The sequence below is a fragment of the Schistocerca nitens genome, unplaced genomic scaffold, assembly GCF_023898315.1.
Source record: "Schistocerca nitens isolate TAMUIC-IGC-003100 unplaced genomic scaffold, iqSchNite1.1 HiC_scaffold_368, whole genome shotgun sequence".
NCBI classification, from domain to species: domain Eukaryota; kingdom Metazoa; phylum Arthropoda; class Insecta; order Orthoptera; family Acrididae; genus Schistocerca; species Schistocerca nitens.
The window spans coordinates 117,053-136,754 of record NW_026045902.1 but is presented as its reverse complement, the minus strand read 5'-3'; positions in this window follow the sequence as shown (position 1 = coordinate 136,754).

Genomic DNA, 19,702 nt, shown 5'->3' with positions numbered 1-19,702 from the left:
AACATATTTTTTTCGGTACCCTACCAATTGAAAAAATGCAGAATTTCTAGCGGGAATCGAGGAACATTCCCGCTTCAGTTCCTGTAGTAATATACGCTACTGGCCATTAAAATTGCTACACCTCGAAGATGACGTGCTACAGACGCGAAATTTAACCTACAGGAAGAAGATGTTGTGATTAGCTTTTCAGAGCATTCACACAAGGTTGGCGCCGGTGGTGACACCTACAACGTGCTGACATGAGGAAAGTTGCCAACTAATTTCTCATACACAAACAGCAGTTGACCAGCGTTGCCTGGTGAAACGTTGTTGTGATGCCTCGTGTAAGGAGGAGAAAAGCGTACCATTACGTTACCGACTTTGATAAAGGTTGGATTCTAGCCTATCGCGATTGCGGTTTATCGTATCGCGACATTGCTGCTCGCGTTGGTCGAGATCCAATGACTGTTAGCAGAATATGGAATCGGTGGGTTCAGGAGGGTAATACGGAACGCCGTGCAGGATCCCAACGGCCTCGTATCACTAGCAGTCCAGATGACAGGCATCTTATCCGTATGGCTCTAACGGATCGTGCAGCCATGTCTCGATCCCTGAGTCAACAGGTTGGGACGTTTGCAAGACAACAACCATCTGCACGAACAGTTCGACGACGTTTGCAGCAGCATGGGCTATCAGCTAGGAGACCATGGCTGCGGTTACCCTTGATGCTGCATCACAAACAGGAGCGCCTGCGATGGTGTACTCAACGACGAACCTGGGTGCACGAATGGCAAAACGTCATTTTTTCGGATGAATCCAGGTTCTGTTTACAGCATCATGATGGTCGCATCAGTGTTTGGCGACATCGCGGTGAACGCACATTGGAAGCGTGTATTCGTCATCGCCATACTGCCGTATCACCCGGCGTGATGGTATGGGGTCTGACTGGTTACACGTCTCGGTCACCTTGTTCACATTGACGGGACTCTGAACAGTGGACGGAACATTTAAGATGTGTTACGACCCGTGGCTCTACCCTTCATTCGATCTCTGCGAAACCCTACATTTTATCAGGACCGCATGTTGCAGGTCCTGTACGGGCCTTTCTGGATACAGAAAATGTTAGACTGCTGCCCTGGCCAGATCTCTCAGCAATTGAAAACGTCTGGTCAATGGTGGCCGAGCAACTGGCTCGTCACAATACGCCAGTCACTACTCTTGATGAACTGTGGTATCGTGTTGAAGCTGCATGGGCAGCTGTATCTGTACACGCCATCCAAGCTCTGTTTGACTCAATGCCCAGGCGTATCAAGGCCGTTATTACGGCCAGAGATGGTTGTTCTGGGTACTGATTTCTCAGGATCTATGCATCCAAATTGCGTGAAAATGTAATCACATGCCAGTTCTAGTATAATATATTTGTCCAATGAATGAATACTCGTTTATCATTTGCGTTTCTTCTTGGTGTAGCAATTTTAATGGCCATTAGTGTAGATTTCAGACAGGTGGTGTCGCTATACGTAGCCTGTAACGGAGGTGAGCTCCAAGTGGAGAGCTGAGTTTCTTTTGGTGTAAAACGAGAGTATCTTAGATATTCATAGGCGCTCACAGACTGTCTAGGGAGACATGGCAGTGAACAAAACCACAGTCAGTGGGGCGAGGTGTTGTCATCATACCAACGAAGTCGCACAAACCAGTCCATGGAGTGGCGCGACACCACCTCTCCTCCGAAGAAAAAGTTCAAAGCTGCACTCTGAGCTGGTCAAGACATGGCGACGGTTGAAAAATGGTTCAAATGGCTCTAAGCACTATGGGACTTAACATCTGAGGTCATCAGTCCCCTACACTTGGAACTACCTTAACCTAACTAACCTAAGGACATCACACACATCCATGCCCGAGGCAGGATTCGAACCTGCGACTGTCGCAGCAGCGCGGTTTGGGACTGAAACGCCTAGAACCTCTCGACCACAGCGGCCGGTCATGGCGACGGTCTGGTATTATGTTTGATGTCCTCTACCATGACGCAACGAAGTACTCTAAAGCGTATAGTGCTACCCTCAGGAAATTAAGAAAACAACTTCACCGCGTTCATCGCCACAAAAAGCCAACGAACTTCTCCTTCCGCATGACAACGTAAGGCCTCACACAAGTCTGCACACCCAAGAGGGGTTACAAAACTTCATTGGACTGTTCTTCCTCATCCACATTACGGCGCGGATGATTTTGAGTTCTGTCCTGTCGGAATATTGACTAATACAGTACTGTGATATGTGTATGAAGCATGGAATATGTCATTTTGAACTACTGACAGCTCAGCTTTCTGCAGTTAGGTGTTTTCACAGTTAAGAATTAAATATTCATTTCTGACAGTTTTTTTTATATTTTAGGTAATTTTTATACAGAGGCCCAAGTCACCCCATATGAATCACATAAGACACATTCTTACTGAACCACAAATGGTAGTACTGTACTGTGAAAACAAAAACTGTAGTATGAAAACTTAGGCATAATTGTAATTGGAAGTGTTGTGCTTTGTTCAGTATTATCTATCATACTTAATAATTTCATAAAATCTGTACAACATGGGATGAATAGTATAAACAGTTCATTGTACCTTTTTTAAATTTGTTATAGAGATGCTGTGAATTGTTCTCAATAAGTTCTTGCCCTTTGCCTTCAAGTTTTTTATGTCCAGTAGATTGCTTACTCCATATGTTGAAATGGTTTTCCAGAGCTGCCTGAGGTGCTGTGGTGTATGGTGATGAAGAATGGACTGGTAGTGGAGGGCTGGACTGGAGGCTTTACCCTATGGCTGGTATTTGCCTTCTGGGCAGTGCTTACCGTGGTTATCTTGGTGCTTATGGAAGGACTATCTGCATTCCTCCACACATTGCGGCTTCACTGATGAGTGCCCTGTCCTTAGAGTAAATGTTCCACAAACGTTCAGTTAGTAGCCATGGCTATACAGCACAAACGTAAATTTGTCATAGGCAGTTGAAAACTGTCAGCATGAGTACTGCATTTTTTAAACAACTGCCCATTATTAAATTAGTTGAAATATACAGTGAACAGCAGAAAGAAAGGTGTCCCATCACAGTGTAATAGGGGCATTCAGTAGTAGATGAGCACTTACAAGGAGATATCCTCAGTGGTGAGATTGACTTTTTGTGAAACCATATGTATGATGATGTAGGTTATGATACCAGGTATTGCACTTGCAGTCATTCACCTTGGTGGGACCTAGTCTGGGAGTAATCAATGGAAAAAGAAATTGGAATTTTATGTGACACTCAATATCGATTTATTTCGGGCTGTCGATCTATTTCGAGACATCGAAATTATTTCGAGAAATCGAATTATAACGATGTTTCGATATATTTTGGGAACTCAATATATTTCGAGATATCGATACATTTCGAGAATCGATACATTTCGACATATCGATATAATTCGAGATAACGATATATTTCGAGATATCGATTTATTTCGAGATATCGACGTATTTCGAGTTATCTATATATTTCGAGATATCGATTTACTTCGAAACATCGATTTGCTTCACTTGCAGTCATTCACCTCGGTGGGACCTAGTCTGGGAGTAATCAATGGAAAAAGAAATCGGAATTTTATGAGACACTCAATATCGATTTATTTCGAGATATCGATATATTTCGAGATATCGAACTATTTCGAGCTATCGATTTATTTCGAGATATCGATATATAACCGTAAATTTGTCATAAGCAGTTGAAAAGTGTCAGCATGAGTACTCCATTTTTTAAACAACTGCCCATTATTAAATTAGTTGAAATGTACAGTGAACAGCAGAAACAATGGTGTCCCATCACTGTGTAATAGGGGCATTCAGTAGTAGATGAGCACTTACAAGGAGATATCCTCAGTGGTGAGATTGACTTTATGTGAAACCATATGTATGATGATGTAGGTTATGATACCAGGTATTGCACTTGCAGTCATTCTCCTCGGTGGGACCTAGTCTGGGAGTAATCAATGGAAAAAGAAATCGGAATTTTATGTGACACTCAATAACGATTTATTTCGAGATATCGATTTATTTCGAGATATCGATATATTACGATTACCGATTTATTTCGAGGTAACGATTTATTTCTAGGAGTCGGCATATTTCGAAATACCGATGTTTCGAGATATCGATATATTTGGAGATATCCATACAATTCGAGATATCGATACATTTCGAGACATCGATGTATCTCGCGTTTTATCGATTTATATCAAGATATCGATTTATTTCGAGATATCGATTTATTTCGAGATATCGATTTATTTCGAGATATCGATTTAATCCACTTGCAGTCATTCACCTCGGTGGGACCTAGTCTGGGAGTAATCAATGGAAAAAGAAATCGGAATTTTATGAGAGACCCAAAATCGACTTATTTCCAGATATCGATTTATTTCGAGGTATCGATTTATTTTGTGTTGTCGATTTATTTCGGGATATCGATACGCTTCGAAATACCGATATATTTCGAGATATCGATTTATTTCGAGATATAGATTTATTTTGTGAGATTGATTCATTTCGAGATATCGACGTATTTCGATATATCGACGTATTTCGATTTATCGATATATTTTGAGATATCGATATATTTCGAGAAATCGGAATTTCGTGCGACAATCAATATCGATTAATTTCGAGTAATCGACTTTTTCGAGGTATCGATTTATTTCGATATGTCGATTTACTTCAATGTATCGATATATTTGGAGATGTCCATTTATCTCGAGGTATCGATTTATATCGAGTTATCGATATATTTCGAGATACATAAAATTGAATATTGATTTATTTCGAGATATCGATTTATTTCGAGATATCGATTTATTTAAGAAAGGCGATCGATTTCTAGTCGTCGATCTATTTCGAGATATCGATTTATCTCGATGTGTCGATTTATTACGGGGTATCGATTTTTCCGAGGTGTCGATTTACTACGAGATATCGATTTATATCGACATATCGATATATTTCGAGGTGTCGATATATAAGCGTAAATTAATCATAAGCAGTTGAAAAGTGTCAGCATGAGTACTGCATTTTTTAAACAACTGCCCATTATTAAATTAGTTGAAATGTACAGTGAACAGCAGAAAGAATGGTGTCCCATCACTGTGTAATAGGGGCATTCAGTAGTGAATGAGCACATGCAAGGAGATATCCTCAGTGGTGAGATTGACGTTTTGTGAAACCATATGTATGATGATGTAGGTTATGATACCAGGTATTGCACTTGCAGTCATTCACCTCGGTGGGACCTAGTCTGGGAGTAATCAATGGAAAAAGAAATCGGAATTTTATGTGACACTCAATATCGATTTATTTCGAGATACCAATTTATTTCGAGATATCAATTTATTTCGAGACATCGATTATTTTCGAGATAACGATTTATGTCGATATATCGATTGATTTCGATATATCGGTTTATTTCGAGTTACGATTTATTTCGAGATACCGATATGTATCGCAGTATCGATATATAAGCGTAAATTTGTCATAAGCAGTTGAAAAGTGTCAGCATGAGTACTGCATTTTTTAACAACTGCCCATTATTAAATTAGTTGATATGTGCAGTGAACAGCAGAAAGAATAGTGTCCCATCAATGTGTAATAGGGGCATTCAGTAGTGAATGAGCACTTATAAGGAGATATCCTCAGTGGTGAGATTGACTTTTTGTGAAACCATATGTATGATGATGTAGGTTATGATACCAGGTATTGCACTTGCAGTCATTCACCTCGGTGGGACTTAGTCTGGGAGTAATCAATGGAAAAAGAAATCGGAATTTTATGTGACACTCAATATCGATTTATTTCGAAATTTCAATTTATTTCGATATATCGATTTATTTCGGGATATCTATTTATTACGAGATATTGATTTATATCGGGATATCGATTTATTTCGAGATATCGATATATTTAGAGATGGTGACTTATATCGAGGTGTCGATATATTTCGAGATCTCGATATTTTTGGAGATATCAATGTATTTCGATATATCAATATATTTCGACATTGCAACATATTTCGAGATATCGATATATTTCGACATGCTACATATTTCGAGTTATCGATATTATTCGAGATATCGATTTATTTCGATGCACCGATATATTTCAAGATATCGATTTATTTCGAGATATCGATTTGTATCACTTCCAGTCATTCACCTCGGTGGGACCCAGTCTGGGAGTATTTAATGGAAAAAGATATCGATTCATTTGTAGATATCTATTTATTTCGAGGCAACGGTTTATTTAGAGATATCGATTAATTTCGAGATATCGGTTATTTCGAACTATCGATTTAATTCGAGATATCGATTTAATTCGAGTTAACAATATATTTCAGGATATCGAGATATTTCGAGATATTGACTTACTTAGAGACATCGATTTATTTTGAGAGATAGTTTTATATCGAGATGTCGATTTATTACGAGATATCTTTTTATGTCGGGGTGTCGATTTACTTCGAGATATCGATTTATATCGAGATACCGATTTATTTCAAGATATCGATTTAGTTCGAGATTTCGATTTATTCGAGATATCGATTTATTTAGTGAAACAATTTGTATGATGATGTATTTTATGATAATAGGTATTGCACTTGCAATCATTCACCTCAGTGGGACCTAGTCTGGGAGTAATCAAAGGAAAAAGAAATCGGATTTTATGTGACACTCAACATCGATTTATTTTGAGGTATCGATATATTTCGAGAACGCTCTAAAATTCGAGATAACAATATATTTCGAGATATCGGTGTATTTCGAAATATAATATATTACTATGTGTCGATATATTTCAATATATCCGTTTATTTCGAGATATCGGTATATTTCGATGTATAGAAATATTTCGAGATATCGAATTATATCGATATATCGATTTGTTTCACTTGCCGTCATTCACCTCGGTGGGACCTAGTCTGGGAGTAATCAATGGAAAAAGAAATCGGAATTTTATGTGACACTCAATATCGATTTATATCCTTATCGGTTTATATCCTTTATTTCGATTTATTCCGAGATATCGACTTATTTCGAGATTTCGATATATTGCGAGATATCGATTTATTTAGTAATATAGTTATATTTCGAGGTATTGATATATTTCGAGATATCTACATATTTCGAGATATCGTCATATTTCGAGATAACGATATGTTTCGACATATCGATGTGTTTCGAGAATCGATATATCGCGACATATCGATATATTTCGAGATATCGATATATTCGAGATAACGGTATATTTCTAGATATTGATATATTTCGAGATAACGGTATATTTCGAGATGTCGTTATATTTCTAGATATCGATATAATCGAGGTATCGATTTATTTCGAATTATCGATTTATTTCTAGTTGTCAATTTATTTCTAGATTTCGATTTATTTCGAGATATCGATTTATTTCGAGATATCGAGGGTATTCAGTAGTAGATGAGCACTTACAAGGAGATATCCTCAGTGGTGAGATTGACTTTTTGTGAAACCATATGTATGATGCTGTAGGTTATGATACCAGGTATTGCACTTGCAGTCATTCACCTTGGTGGGACCTAGTCTGGGAGTAATCAATGGAAAAAGAAATCGGAATTTTAACTGACACTCAATATCGATTTATTTCGAGATGTCTATTTATTTCGAGATGTCTATTTATTTAGAGATATCGATTTATTTCGAGGTATCCATTTATTTCGAGATATCGTTTTTTTCGAGATATATATTTATTTCGAGTTATCGATTTATTTCGAGATACCGATGTATTTCGAGATATCTATTTATTTCGAGATATTGTTATATTTCGAGGAATCGGTTTATCACGAGATATCGATTTATTTCGAGATATGCATTTGTTTCACTTGCAATCATTCCACTCGGTGGGACCTAGTCTGGGAGTAATCAATGGAAAAAGAAATCGGAATTTATGTGTACACTCAATAATGATTTATTTCGAGATATCGATTTATTTCGAGATATCGATTTATTCCACTTTCAGTCATTCACCTCGGTGGGACCTAGTCTGGGAGTAATCAATGGAAAAAGAAATCGGAGTTTTATGCGACATTCAATATCGATTTATAATGAGACATCGTTTTATTTCGAAATGTCGATTTATTTCGAGACATCGACATATTTCGAGTTACCGATATATTTTGAGATATCGATGTATTTCGAGATATCGATATATTTCGATATATCGATTTACGACAAAATATCGATTTATTTCGAGATATCGATTTGTGTCACTTGCACTCATTCCACTCGGTGGGACCTAGTCTGGGAGTAATCAATGGAAAAAGAAATTGGAATTTATGTGACACTCAATATCGATTTAATCCGAGATATCGTTTAATTCGAGATATCGATTTATTTCGAGATAACGATTTATTTTGAGATAACGGTATATTTTGAGATGTTGATATATTTCGAGATGTCGATATGTTTCAAGATATCGTTTTCGGGATATCGATTAATTTCACTATATCGATATATTTCGAGATATCGGTATATTTTGAGTTATCGGTATATTTCGAGATGTCGGTATATTTCGAGATATGACATATTTCGAGAAATCGATTTACATCGAGATATCGATTTATTTTGATAGATCGATATATTTCGATATGTCGATATGTTTCGAGATATCGATTTATTTCGATATTTCGTCTCATTTCGAGATATCGATATGTTTCGAGATATCAATTTATATCGAGATTTCGTTTCATTTCGAGGTATCGATATATTTCGAGATATAGATATATTTCGAGATATCGAACGATTTCGAGATATCAAGTTATTTCGATATATCGATTTATTTCGTGATATCCATATAATTCGAGGTATCGATTTATTACGAAATATCGAATTATTTCGAAATATCGATTTATTTCGAGATATCGATATATTTCGAGAATCTTCTTAGAATCATTAAAACACTACAGAAAACAGACACGGAGCACACACAGTTACAGAGCTCAGGTTAAATAAAATTCATAGTGGCATTATGTCAACTTGTGTTATATAATATTAAAATATTACAATTTATTTATTTAAAAATTCATCTAGACTGTAAAAAGCTTTTTCTAGCAAAAATATTTTTAGAGCTTTCTTAAACTCATTCTTGTTATGAATCTTTGTCTTTATTTCGGGAGGAAGAGCATTGAAGAGTTTTGCTGCAGTGTAGTGGACACCCTTTTGTGCCAAGCTCAAATTTCTGAGTTCCCTGTGTATGTCATTCTTCCTCCGTGTGTTATGCTGATGATAATTACTGTTTGGTTGAAATATATCTATATTTTTACAAACAAAACAGACGAGAGAAAAAATATATTGGCATGTAGTTGTGTATATTTTAAGATTATGAAAACTATTTCCACAAGAGTCTCTTGGGGGCAATCCACATGTAATTCTTAAAGCTCGCTTCTGTGCAATGAACACTTTCCTTGCTAATGGCTGGTTGCCCCAAAAAATAATTCCGTACTCAATGAGACAATGAAAATAGCCATAATATGCCACTTTTGCAGTGTTAGGTTCAACACATGTAGTGACAACCCGTAAAGCATAGGTAGCAGAGCTAAGCCTCTTACAGAGATCAATAATATGTGAAGACCAGTTCATTTTCTTGTCAATGTGCACTCCAAGAAATTTTGTTAATTCCATTCTAACTATTGGTTGATTACCACATGTCACACTTATCTCTCTCTCTTTTTCTGTTTTTGTACAGAATTGAATAAAGCTGGTCTTACTGGAATTTAATGAGACCATTCACCTTGAACCAATTAACCTTATCTGAGAGTATGTGATTAATGAGTTCCTCAAGATTGTTGTCTGTTCTACTGCTCATAAAAATTGTGGTATCATCAGCAAATAATGTAAATTTACATGGCAGGCTTGTACTTGATGGTAGATCATTTATAAAAATCAGGAATAATAGTGGCCCAAGAATTGAGCCCTGGGGCACTCCACATGTAATGGAACTCCATTCAGAATCTGAGGAAGTGTCACATACTCCACTCGAGCTATTCAACACAACTTTTTGTTTTCTGTCTTGGAGGTACGACTGTAGCCAATTGCCTGCAACACCACTTATTCCTACTACGTTTGCTTTTTGCAAGAGAATCTGGTGATAAACATAGTCAAACGCTTTGGATAAATCACAGAAGACACCAAGTGCTAGCATTTTTTCATTAAGAGTTTCTAGGACTTCATTTGCAAGTGCGTAGACTGCATCTTCTGTTGAACGGCCCTTTTGAAAGCCAAACTGGCTCTTACTGAGAACTTCATTCTTCATTAGATGATCAGTAATTCTTACATGTATTAGCTTTTCTAGAATTTTGGAGAAAGCTGTCAGCAAAGAGATAGGTCGATAGTTAGTTAGTTAAGCTTTATCACCCTTTATGTACAGGGGCTTCACAATGGCATACTTAAGTCTACTCGGAACCTTTCTGAAGGGAAGCATTGAAAATATGACAGAGAATGTCCCTTATCCACACACAAGAATATTGCAATAAATATATATTATCAACCCCTGCAGAATTCGTACTTTTTAGAGACATGATGATTTTTTGAATTTCTTCTACAGTGACAGGATTAAGGTGCAGTTCTGAAATTGAATATACGGCTTGACAAAGAGTTACAGCTAGCATGCCGCGACAGCGTGGACGTGAACCGTATGTGCAGTTGACGGACTTTGAGCGAGGGCGTATAGTGGGCATGCGGGAGGCCGGGTGGACGTCCCGCCGAAGTGCTCAACACGTGGGGCGTGAGGTCTCCACAGTACATCGATGTTGTCGCCAGTGGTCGGCGGAAGGTGCACGTGCCCGTCGACCTGGGACCGGACCGCAGCGACGCACGGATGCACGCCAAGACCGTAGGATCCTACGCAGTGCCGTAGGAGACCGCACCGCCACTTCCCAGCAAATTAGGGACACTGTTGCTCCTGGGGTATCGGCGAGGACCATTCGCAACCGTCTCCATGAAGCTGGGCTACGGTCCCGCACACCGTTAGGCCGTCTTCCGCTCACGCCCCAACGTCGTGCAGCCCGCCTCCAGTGGTGTCGCGACAGACGTGAATGGAGGGACGAATGGAGACGTGTCGTCTTCAGCTATGAGAGTCGCTTCTGTCTTGGTGCCAATGATGGTCGTATGCGTGCTTGGCGCCGTGCAGGTGGGCGCCACAATCAGGACTGCATACGACCGAGGCACACAGGGCCAACACCCGGGATCATGGTGTGGGGAGCGATCTCCTACACTGGCCGTACACCTCTGGTGATCGTCGAGGGGACACTGAATAGTGCACGGTACATCCAAACCGTCATCGAACCCATCGTTCTACCATTCCTAGACCGGCAAGGGAACTTGCTGTTCCAACAGGACAATGCACGTCCGCATGTATCCCATGCCACCCAACGTGCTCTAGAAGGTGTAAGTCAACTACCCTGGCCAGCAAGATCTCCGGATCTGTCCCCCATTGAGCATGTTTGGGACTGGATGAAGCGTCGTCTCACGCGGTCTGCACGTCCAGCACGAACGCTGGTCCAACTGAGGCGCCAGGTGGAAATGGCATGGCAAGCCGTTCCACAGGACTACATCCAGCATCTCTACGATCGTCTCCATGGGAGAATAGCAGCCTGCATTGCTGCGAAAGGTGGATATACACTGTACTAGTGCCGACATTGTGCATGCTCTGTTGCCTGTGTCTATGTGCCTGTGGTTCTGTCAGTGTGATCATGTGATGTATCTGACCCCAGGAATGTGTCAATAAAGTTTCCCCTTCCTGGGACAATGAATTCACGGTATTCTTATTTCAATTTCCAGGAGTGTACATTTAGCCCTGTACAACCAGGTACTTGAAAATACATAGAAGAGCTAAAGAAACTGGTCTAGGCATGTGTATTCAATTACAGAGATATGTAAACAGGCAGAGTACGGTGCTGCGGTCGGCAATGCCTATAAAAGACAAGTGTCTGGCGCAGTTGTTAGAGCGGTGGTAGGTTATCAAAATTTAAGTCAGTCTGAACGTAGTGTTATAGTCGGTGCACGAGCGACAGCACACGTCATCTCAGAGGTAGCGACGAACTGTGGATTTTCTAGTATGACCATTTCACGAGTTTGACTTGTGTGGTGTCACCGCCAGACACCACACTTGCTGGGTGGTAGCCTTTAAATCGGCCGCGGTCCGTTAGTATACGTCGGACCCGCGTGTCGCCACTATCAGTGATTGCAGACCGAGCGCCGCCACACGGCAGGTCTAGTCTAGAGAGACTCCCTAGCACTCGCCCCAGGTGTACAGCCGACTTTGCTAGCGATGGTTCACTGTATACAGACGCTCTCATTTGAAGAGACGACAGTTTAGCATAGCCTTCAGCTACGTCATTTGCTACGACCTAGCAAGACGCCATATTCAGTTACTATGTCTTCTGGACAGATAATATTGTGACTCATGTACCGTCAAGAGCGACGTTCATCATTAATGGATTAAGGTTAAGTATCAAACTAATTACGTCCGCTTTCTGAATTCTAATTCCTCGTCATGTTCCAGACCTCACGTCAGTATAGTTCTTCCCTCCTCACGCCAGCCTGCGTGAGCTAAAACGCGTGCATTTCGGCCTCCACTACTAACATGATGTTGGCTCTTCTGCCAGCACAACAACTTGAATATCAGGAATCCGGTGAAACATCAAATCTCTGACTTCGCTGCGGCCGGAAAAAGATCCTCCAAGGACGGGACCAACGACGACTGAAGAGAATCGTTCAACGTGACAGAAGTGCAACCCTTTCGCAAATTGCTGCAAATTTCGATGCTGCACCATCAACAAGTGCCAGTATGTGAACCATTCAGCGAATCATCATCGATATGGACTTTAGGAGCCGAAGGCCCACTCGTGTACCCTTGATGAATACACGACACAAAGCTTTACTCCTAGCCTCGACCGTCAACAACGATATTGGACTGTTGATGAGTGTAAACATGTTGCCTGGTCGGGCGAGTCTCGTTTCAAATTGTATCGAGCGGATGCACGTGTACAGGCATAGAGACAACCTCATGAATTCAAGCTGGTGTAGGCTTTGTAATGGTGTGGGGCGTGTGCAGTTGGAGTGATATGGGACCCCTGATACGTTTAGATTCGACTCTGACAGGTGACACGTACATAAGCATCCTGTCTGATCACCTGCATCCATTCATGTCCATTGTGCATTCCGACAGACTTGGGCAATTCCAGCAGGGCACTGCGACACCCCACATAACCCGAATTGCTACACAGTGACTCCAAGAACACTTCCGAGTTTAAACACTTCCGCTGGCCACCAAATTCCCCACACGTGAACATTATTCAGCATTTCTGGGAAGCTGATAAGAAGAGATCTCCTCCCCCTCGTACTCTTACGGGTTTAGGGACAGCCCTGCAGGATTCATGGAGTCAGTTCCTTCGAGCACTACTGCAGACATTAGTCGAGTCCTTCCGCGTCGTGCTGCTGCACTTCTGCATTCACGTGGCTGTGCTACCCAATATTAGGCAGGTGCACCAGTTTATTTGGCTCTTCAGTGTAGCTTCTAACTGAAATAATATACGTATAAGCACTGTTAAAGGTGACGCATCTGACTGTCTTGCTATCATAAGGGATTCCCTAATTCTTAAGTAATTCTCATATGTATGCGTGAAATTCAAAGTATGGGAAAATGTATACGGAATCGCTCGCGTTAGAGAAACGTGTGGGTAACATGAACTCTAGCTGATTGGAATTAATTGCACCGATATACAAAACTTATAACTATTTAAAGCTGATTGCACTGTGAATTATCTATCGTATACTTTCATAAATAAATCGTGCTGTCTACATAGGCTAATTTCCTTTAAATTTAATAATGGATTCTATACTGAAAATAAAACTTTTCGCTCTACGGTCGTGTGTCAGCTCCAATAGTAAATTTACTTAAGTAAACTTGTTACGTAAAGAAAGTTAGATCCAGCGAAAACTACTATCTTCTGTTGTATCTGTTTGATACTGTATCACGATTACGTTACAACTAAGACCACCGATGTAATTTACCACCTTTACTGGCTTTCTTCTATTTTTCTGTTGCGATCAAAAAAAGTAACTTTTTACACTTTTGTGTATCTTCCCGTTTAAGAGAACTTTTTGTAATAAACGAATTATTCGAATAGAACATCCGAAGTATGCTTCTCATTTAGTTTCAATTAAGAATAACAGTTTTCCTCTTGACAACTAGACAGTCGTAACTTCATTAATCTCTTTGTGACAATTTCATCGCAGTTACAATTATATGGAAAATATTGATTATCTTTGCCTTCCTTAGGACGACTTTTTCCAACTGCTGTATACTTAACGCCTTTCCTCTTTGTTTCAAATATAAGCCGTAGAAGCGAAATCGTAGTAGCGTACGATTACAAGCAAAAAATTTACAATACCACTGACGGACAGCACTAAAAAACAAAACAAAACAAAAAAGAAGGAAAAAAGGAGCTAGGCGCCACCATCACTTTTAACCACACAATTTTACATTTGTTCAAAGTTCACACGTTCTGCGGGTTTTGACATTAGCCGTCCCATTACAGTCCCTAGGTTGAGTGGTCACTCGACACGACGAACAACAATACGTGAGAGCTATGTGGTACATTCAGTGTTCGTGGTCTATATCTAAAAAACGCTAGGGCGTATTATCGCTGTAGGAACAAGCGAATCTTCCGTGGATATACACTAGGATCTATCACAATAAAGTAACACTCTCGGGTTACTACGTTCAAGACCCAAAACACGAATTCTCCATCAACAAAACAGCCACAACAACAGGCCCCTCCAACCATCTCGGAATTTTGACGATCTAACGCGCAAATCAGACAAAATTTGCCACGATATCCCTCAGGGGCAGTCCAACAACTCTAACAGTCAGTGCAGTGCCAAGACGAATAAATGCTTACATAAGGAGCAAAGATTGTTATTGATTTGCTCAATTTGTGAAGCTATTGCTCTTGAATAAATAGCCCAATTTTCCTGATCTTTACATGTATATCACATCTACCGATTTCTGTCCCATTCGGATAATTCCTTCGTGGTGCGTGTTTTTTTTTTTTTTTTTTCTCATACGTGTAATCGTTTAATGTATTGATGCAGTTGCCTTATATGGCTTTTAAAAATTATTTTGGCAATACAGAATCAGTCAAAGTCCATGTGTTGATAGTTCCTTGGACTCAGAAATCCCTTCTACTGCATTTCCAACGTCATATCAAAGTTCATCTTCTGCAGCAGGTCACTTCCAGCTCATATAGGACTTACCCAATACATTAACTTACGATCTGTTTTTCTCGATACTTGCAACCACACCGAGGTATAGTTCACCGTAGTTGATAAATAATCATCCCTATTAACAATTTTTAGATCACACACCTTTGTTTCTTTAGCCAACCTGGTCGATAGCCGGTTGCTGACGACACAATAGTGACTCTGGTTTCGTCATCGAGTACCAGTTTTAAACCGGCGTCGCTAAGGTATAATTCATCGTAGTTGACAAATAATCGCCCCTATTAACATTTGTTTAGATCATGAACTTTTGTTTCTGTGCCAGCCTGATCGACTTCCAGTCCCTGATGACACAATACTGACTTTGGTTTCGTCACCTAGTACTATTTTAAAATCGACATCGCTATGTGATGTCACTTCTTGGTTGTTAATTGCTCTGACCTCTTTTCAAATGGTTCAAATGGCTCCGAGCACTATGGGACTTAAACATCTGAGGTCATCAGTCCCCTAGAATTTAGAACTACTTAAACCTAACTAACCTAAGGACACCACACACATCCATACGCGAGGCAAGATTCGAACCTGCGACCGTAGCGGTAGCGCGGTTCCAGACTGAAGCGCCTAGAACCGCTCTGATCACTTTTGCCAGTTTCATTTGTTACTTCTGTTTCTGCCGTCTCTCTTGATGGTCATTTATTTTCTCAGTCGAAATTTTCCGGCTTTAATTGAGAGTTTTGTCTTTCTGCCACGATCCCTTGCAGTAGAAGTAATTACCTCAATTCTCAGGTTACCTTCCATTCGGAAAGTGGATGCACCCAGCGACTATATGTGAGTTATAAAGTCTCTCTCACTCATACACACACACACGGTATAAACATCGTAAATAGAAGTTAGTCTCGAACACATACTTCGTTAGGTTGGCAACAAATAGGTAATCATACCAAAGAAGATGAAACACGTAATGGAGTCGCAATATTTATGTTGTGAAAAACAGTGTACGACGAAGTAGTTGTATCGAGTGGCAAAAGAACAATATTCCACCACGAAAAAGAGCGAGAAACACGGTGAACAGTTTGTGGAAGGCGAGAACACAAAGATGTGATTATACGGCAGTGATAAAAGTGGTAGAGCGACCTCCATGCTAGATGTGAGGAAATGCAGATCAGCAAATCGCACTTAATTACTTTTTTTTACGATAAATCACGAAGTGATCTGTTTAATAATCTAAAACTAACAAAACTGTTTCGTCATAGATACCACTGAAGACGCCTTAGAACTGGAGAAGGCGAAACGCGTCTGGGATAAATAAAGTAACTAGCAGCAGGAAAAGGCAGTTTTATTTACAAAACAAGTATTTATATGCTTGCTACGCAGGATGTACACACAAACCAACTTGTTAAATGTTTCAAAGCTTTACGGTCCTTCAGAGTAGTCACCAGAATTGTGTGTAACCAGTTGTCAGTGAGGTGGAACTTGTAGGATAGTTTTAGCAGCGCCAGGTGTGTTGATAGATCGAGAGGAGCGGTCTATTTCCCGAATCTCTGTAACAGGTCTGAAACGATTGCCAAGTAGTGCTTCCTTCACGTTACGAATCAAGTTGAAATCACAAGGGCTTAAGTCCTGTGACTGCGGTGGATTGCAGGCTGTGTTTCAAAAATGAACAGCTTAGACAAAGAAGCGGTTACACTTTCAGCACAGATCCGCCCATCATTTTGCAGCAGAATGTCCGGTCTCGTGTGGCACAGCTGGCGACTGATTTGGTCGATCGATGGGGCTTGATTCCTGAGATGAAGGAACCTCTTTACGGCATTCGTTTCAGAACTGTCACAGAGATTCGTCAGGAAGCAGACCTCTCCACTCGGTGTATCAACACATCTGGCGCTGCCGCATGCGCCCTACGACTTCCACATTGCTGGCAAGGGGTTATACACAAGGACAGGAAAACTTCGAAACATGTGTCTGCTTTGTGTAAGTTGTAAATAAATATTTGCCTCTATTAAAGTTCCAACCCTCGTAGTTCTTAAGAATGGACCTCAAATCATATATCGATAGGAAATGCGAAATGGCTGACAGCTTCAGTGTGGTGTAAGAACGCCAGCTCATCTTGTACTGAGGACACTGTAGGGCGACCATACTTTTTCGTGTGCAGCGCTTTTACGAATAATTTATAATTTAACCTGTGCCCTATTAGACCACTCTGTGCATTTACAACTCCCTATGGGATTCTGGAGTAACAGAACTCTACCATCTAGTGAAGAAGATGTATGAGACAGGCGAAATACCCTCAGACTTCACGAAGAACATAATAATTCCAATCCCAAAGAAAGCAGGTGTTGACAGATGTGAAAATTACCGAACTATCAGTTTAATAAGCCACAGCTGCAAAATACTAACACGAATTCTTTACAGATGAATGGAAAAACTGGTAGAAGTCGACCTCGGGGAAGATCAGTTTGGATTCCGTAGAAATGTTGGAACACGTGAGGCAATACTCACCATACGACTTATCTTAGAAAATAGATTAAGAAAATGCAAACCTACGTTTCTAGCATTTGTAGACTTAGAGAAAGCTTTTGACAATGTTGACTGGAATACTCTCTTTCAAAATCTGAATATGTCAGGGGTCAAATACATTGAGCGAAAGGCTATTTACAATTTGTACAGAAATCAGATGGCAGTTAAAAGGATCGAGGGGCATGAAAGGGAAGCAGTGGTTGGGAAGGGAGTGAGACAGGGTTGTAGTCTATCCCCGACTTTATTCAATCTGTATCCTGAGCAAGCAGTAAAGGAAACGAAAGAAAAATTCGGAGTAGGAATTAAAATCCATGGAGAAGAAATAAAAACATTGAGGTTGGCCGATGACGTTGTAATTCTGTCAGAGACAGCAAAGGACCTGGAAGTGCAGTTGAACTGAACAGTGTCTTGAAAGGAGGATATAAGATGAACATCAACAAAAGGAAAACGAGGATAATGGAATGTAGTCAAATTAAATCGGGTGATGCTGAGGGAATTACATTAGGAAATGAGACACTTAAAGGAGTAAATGAGTTTTGCTATTTGGGGAGCAAAATAACTGATGATGGTCGAAATAGAGAGAATATAAAATGTAGACTGGCAATGGCAAGGAAAGCGTTTCTGAAGAAGAGAAATTTGTTAACATCGAGTATAGATTTGTCAGGAAGTCTTTTCTGAAAATATTTGTATTTAGTGTAGCCATGTATGGAAGTGAAACGTGGACGATAAATAGTTTAGACAATAAGAGAATAGAAGCTTTCGAAATGTGGTGCTACAGAAGAATGCTGAAGGTTCGATGGGTAGATCACATAACTAATGAGGAGGTACTGAATAGAATTGGAGAGAAGAGGAGATTGTGGCACAACATGACTAGAAGAAGGGACCGGTTGGTAGGACATATTCTGAGACATCAAGGGATGACAAATTTAGTATTGGAGGGAAGCGTGGAGGGTAAAAATCGTAGAGGGAGACCAAGAGATGAATACACTAAACAGATTCAGAAGGATGTAAGTTGCAGTAGGTACTGGGTGATGAAGAAGCTTGCACAGGATAGAGTAGCATGGAGAGCTGCATCAAACCAGTCTCTGGACTGAAGACCACAACAACAACAAGAACACGTGATTTCGACAGCCCTTATCAGTTCAAGAGTTTCTGCAAGCTTTTCTGTGATAGTATTTGAATATGAACGTGCACCAATTGTGCTTGTAGTTTTCTTACCAGCTACAGTTTTTGAGGCCATGTACGAAACAAAGGATGTTGCTTATTACTACAAAACATGAATAATCAATTATGATTTATTCCAAACATTAAATGACATGTTAAAAAATATTAATATTGAAAGAGTACGAATTAATAAGTGCTGTAAAGTTTAGAAGAGGACTGCAGCATAATTAGAATTGACTGTTGAAACTAGCAGTTGCAGCTGTGAAGAATGGACCAAAAATGGCGGTACAAAATTATAGCTCATAGTATGTGGACGATGAGTTTCCTTCTTTCTAGTGATTGAATGATTACCCTTCATTATTTTAAGCAAGTTGATTCTTTAGTCTACATTTATATACCCACACTGTAATTAAAATTAATTTAAAACTGGTCACCTTTTCGCTGTCAGCGTAGCAAGTTTCAGGATAGTAACAAAATACAAGAAACAACAACTTCAACCCAAGTGAAATGACAATTAAATCGAAACCCTTAGCTGCCGACAGGTGTTGTTGATATACATCAACGGGGACAGCTGAAAATGTGTGGCCCGACCAGCATTCGAACCCGTGATCTCCTGCTTACATGGCAGACGCTCTGTCCATCTGAGCCACCGAGGGCACGGGGGAGAGTGCGACTGCAGGGACTTATCCCTTGCACCCTTCCTGTGAGACCCACAGTC